This window comes from Triticum urartu, chromosome 4 (genome assembly GCF_003073215.2).
Source record: "Triticum urartu cultivar G1812 chromosome 4, Tu2.1, whole genome shotgun sequence".
In the NCBI taxonomy this organism is placed as follows: Eukaryota; Viridiplantae; Streptophyta; class Magnoliopsida; order Poales; family Poaceae; genus Triticum; species Triticum urartu.
Genome location: NC_053025.1, coordinates 18,766,796 through 18,771,850, shown reverse-complemented (window position 1 = coordinate 18,771,850; position 5,055 = coordinate 18,766,796).

Genomic DNA, 5,055 nt, shown 5'->3' with positions numbered 1-5,055 from the left:
TCGAGATTGAAAAAAGTTCATCAAGTTTCAAAAAAGTTCATCGAATTTGAAAAAAATTCATCGAATCTGAGAAATTCATCGATTTTGTGTCGAACCAGGAAGAAAGGAAAAAGAAAAAGGAAAAGGAAAGAAGGAAAACAGAAAATGAAAAAAAAGGAAAAATGATAAAAGAAAAGTACAAAGAAGAAAAGAATTAGAAAAGGTGAACATAAGCAGAATAGGCTTGGTGGCGTGGTGGTTTGTGTAGTGTACGATGAAACAGCAGCTACCCTGTTCGATTCCTACTGCACCTGCTTTTCTTTTGCTTTTGCACTTTAAAAATAGAAATAAAAGGGCCGGCCCATATAGCGACGATGTGAGATCGGGGCCGCAGGGGGGGGGGGGGGGGGCGCCCCTGTAACGAGCTGGCCTATATTCGGCGCTTAAGGCGCCGAATAGGATTTGGCCTCGGCTAATGTCTCGCTTTTTGCGAGGCAATAGCACTGCTCACCTACAGGGAGCCAGTATTGGATCGGCCCAGTAGTCATGTGGGTTCGACATGCTAATGTCACACATGTGTTTCTTGTTTATGTTTCCTTTTGTTTATATTTTGGAAAATACTAAAAATAACCTAATTTTTTAACCGTTGAACGTGATAAGAAAATAGGCAGTTTTTCGATTAAATTAATCCATGAATAAATCATGAGCATGACATGGACAGCACTGATAACACACTGATTACGATCTAACAAAGCATGTACTACGCATATAGTAGAAACATCTCATAGGTTGAGTTACTACCAAGGCAACTCATGTGGGTCTCATACCCATCTCCCTTGATGCGCTATCTATCACAACACGTGATAGCCCTTTAGTAAAGGGATCTGCCAGATTCTTAGCCGTTTGAATATAATCCAATGCTATCACTCCGGAGTTCCTCAATTTTCTGACAGCTTTCAATCTCATTCTTATGTGTTTGTTGGACTTCATGTTGTCTTTTGAACTCTTCACCTTGACAATAACTGTTTGATTGTCACAGTTCATAAGGACGGCCGGAACCAACTTCTCAACCACTGGCAAGTCCATCAACAGATCTCGAAGCCATTCTGCTTCGCCACCCGATGTGTCTAATGCTGTTAATTCTGCTTCCATTGTCGATCTTGTTAAGATCGTTTGCTTGCAAGACTTCCAGGACACAGCACCACCTCCAAGAGTAAACATATACCCAGTTGTGGCCTTCATCTCATCAGCATCAGAGATCCAATTCGCATCACTATACCCTTCAAGTACCGACAGGTATCCGGTATAGTGAAGTCCATAGTTCATAGTACCTTTCAGATAGCGCATAACTCTCTCAAGAGCACGCCAATGTACATCACCCGGTTTGGAAACAAACCGGCTCAGTTTGCTAATAGCAAATGCGATGTCAGGCCTCGTTGCGCTCGCTAGATACTGGAGTGAACCAACAATCTGAGAGTATCTTAATTGATCTATAGCTGTGCCTTTAGACTTTCGAATCAGCACACTAGGATCATATGGTGTTTGAGATGGTTTGCAGTCCGAATATTCAAAACGACTCAACACCTTCTCAACATAATGGGATTGCAGAAGTGTAATCCCACCTTCATCTTCTCTCAATAGCTTGATGTTCAAGATAACATTGGCCACTCCAAGGTCCTTCATCTCAAAGTTCTGAGATAGGAAAGACTTAACTTCCTCGATCAACTTGAGATTAGTCCCAAATATCAGTATGTCATCAACATACAAACACAGTATAACTCCTTCGCCCCCACCGTAGCGATAGTATACACATTTGTCGGCCTCATTAACAACAAAGCCAACAGATGTCAATGTTTCATTAAACTTGTCATGCCATTGCTTAGGCGCTTGTCTCAGGCCATACAAAGATTTCACCAACTTACACACCTTTCCTTCCTGACCATCCATCACAAAGCCATCAGGCTGTTGCATATAGATTTCCTCCTTTAGCTCTCCGTTCAGGAAAGCCGTCTTAACATCCATCTGATGAATGAGAAGACCATGTGAGGCCGCCAACGAGAGTAATACTTGAATGGTGGTCAGTCTGGCCACAGGTGAATAGGTGTCGAAGAAATCTTCTTCTTCTTTCTGGGCATATCCCTTGGCCACAAGCCTAGCCTTGTACTTTTCTATCGTACCGTCGGGCCTAAGCTTCTTCTTGAACACCCACTTGCATCCCAATGGTTTGCAACCATAAGGACGTTTAGTAAGCTCCCAAGTCCCGTTAGCCATGATGGAATCCATCTCGCTTCTGGAGATGCATACGCTTCTGAAATAGAAGTGGGATTATCCTCCACGAGGTATATGAAGAAATCATCACCAAAGGTCTTTACAGTCCTTTGTCTCTTGCCCCTGCCAAGGGATTCCTCATTATCCTCCTCAGGATTTTCATCATGTGTTTGGTTATAATATTCCATCGGAATGGCAGGTTCAGGAGTCTTCTCAGATTCCTGTCTAGAAGTGCTTTGTACATCTCTCATGGGGAAAATGTTCTCAAAGAATGTAGCATCTTTAGACTCCATAATTGTACCGACCTTCATGTCAGGTACCTCAGATTTCACTACTAGAAATCTATAGCCAACACTATTCATAGCGTAGCCCAAATTAACACAGTCCACAGTCTTTGGTCCAAGCTTACGCTTTTTGGGGATCGGCACATTAAGTTTCGCCAAGCATCCCCAGGTACGTAAGTACGAGAGTGTTGTCCTTCTCTTGGTCCACTTCTCGTAAGGAGTGATCTCGTTATCCTTTGTCGGAACTTTATTCAGGACATGACAGGATGTCATTATAGCCTTCCCCCACCATGCCTTGGATAAACCCGACGTATCTAACATGGCGTTAACCAAATCAGTTAGAGTACGGTTTTTCCGCTCGGCAACCCCGTTTGACTGGGGTGAGTAGGGAGGCGTCCTCTCATGAATAATGCAGTGTTCCGCACAAAAGGCATCAAACTCTTTCGAGAAGTACTCTCCACCACGATCTGACCGGACTCGTTTAATTTTCTTTTCAAGTTGATTCTCAACTTCTGCCTTATAGATTTTGAAGTAGTGTAGAGCCTCATCTTTAGTATTTAACAAATACACATAGCAATATCTAGTGGAATCATCTATCAAAGTCATAAAATATTTCTTTCCACCTTTAGTCAACACACCATTCATCTCACAAAGATCAGAATGTATGAGTTCCAGTGGCGCCAAGTGTCTCTCCTCTGCTGCCTTGTGAGGCTTGCGAGGTTGCTTAGATTGCACACACGAATGGCACTTAGAACCTTTGGCTAAAGTGAAACTCGGGATTAAATTCGATTTTGCTAGCCGCGTCATAACACCGAAACTAATGTGACAAAGACGTGAATGCCGGACTTCAGATTCATTAACACTCAAATGAATATTGTTCACGACTTTATTACATAGATCTGCAAGAGAAAGGCGGAACATGCCTCCGCATTCATAACCCTTTCCAACAAATAGTCCATATTTCGTAACAACTAATTTATTAGACTCGAATACCAACTTAAACCCTTCTCTACATAGAAGGGAGCCACTAACGAGGTTCTTTTTGATGGTGGGGACATGCTGCTGTTGGGGAACGTAGCAGAAATTCAAAATTTTCCTACGTGTCACCAAGATCTATCTATGGAGAAACCAGCAACGAGGGGAAGGAGAGTGCATATACATACCCTTGTAGACCGCTAAGCGGAAGCGTTCAAGTGAACGGGGTTGATGGAGTCGTACTCGTCGTGATCCAAATCACCGGAGATCCTAGCGCCGAACGGACGGCACCTCCGCGTTCAACACACGTACAGCCCGGTGACGTCTCCCATGCCTTGATCCAGCAAGGAGAGAGGGATAGGTTGAGGAAGACTCCATCCAGCAGCAGCACAACGGCGTGGTGGTGGTGGAGGAGCGTGGTGATCCAGCAAGGCTTCGCCAAGCACCGCAAGAGACGAGGAGGAAGAGGGGTAGGGCTGCGCCAAGAGAGAGATCGAATCGCGTGTTGGGCAGCCCCTAGGCCTCAAGTATATATAGGGGAAGGGGAGGGGGCTGCGCCCCCTCTAGGGTTCCCACCCCAAGGGGTGCGGCAGCCCCAGATCCCATCTGAGGGAGGCGGCCAAGGGGGGAGGAGAGGGAGGCGCAGGGAGCATGGGCCTTAGGGCCCATCTGCCCTTAGGGTTTGCCCCCCTTCCTCCCCTTAGGCGCCTTGGGCCCTTGTGGGGGGTGCACCAACCCACCTGGGGCTGGTCCCCTCCCACACTTGGCCCATGCAGCCCTCCGAGGCTTGTGGCCCCACTTGGTGGACCCCCGGGACCCTCCCGGTGGTCCCGGTACGTTACCGATAAAACCCGAAACCTTTCCGGTGACCAAAACATGACTTCCCATATATAAATCTTTACCTCCGGACCGTTCCGGAACTCCTTGTGACGTCCGGGATCTCATCCGGGACTCCGAACAACATTCAGTAACCACATACAAACTTCCTTTATAACCCTAGCGTCATCGAACCTTAAGTGTGTAGACCCTACGGGTTCGGGAGACATGCAGACATGACCGAGATGACTCTCCGGTCAATAACCAACAGCGGGATCTGGATACCCATGTTGGCTCCCACATGTTCCACGATGATCTCATCGGATGAACCACGATGTCAAGGACTTAATCAATCCCGTATGCAATTCCCTTTGTCCATCGGTACGATACTTGCCCGAGATTAGATCGTCGGTATCCCGATACCTTGTTCAATCTCGTTACCGGCAAGTCTCTTTACTCGTTCCGTAACACATCATCCCGTGATCAACTCCTTGGTCACATTGTGCACATTATGATGATATCCTACCGAGTGGGCCCAGAGATACCTCTCTGTTTACACGGAGTGACAAATCCCAGTCTTGATTCGTGCCAACCCAACAGACACTTTCGGAGATACCTGTAGTGTACCTTTATAGCCACCCAGTTACGTTGTGACGTTTGGCACACCCAAAGCACTCCTACGGTATCCGGGAGTTGCACAATCTCATGGTCTAAGGAAATGATACTTGACATT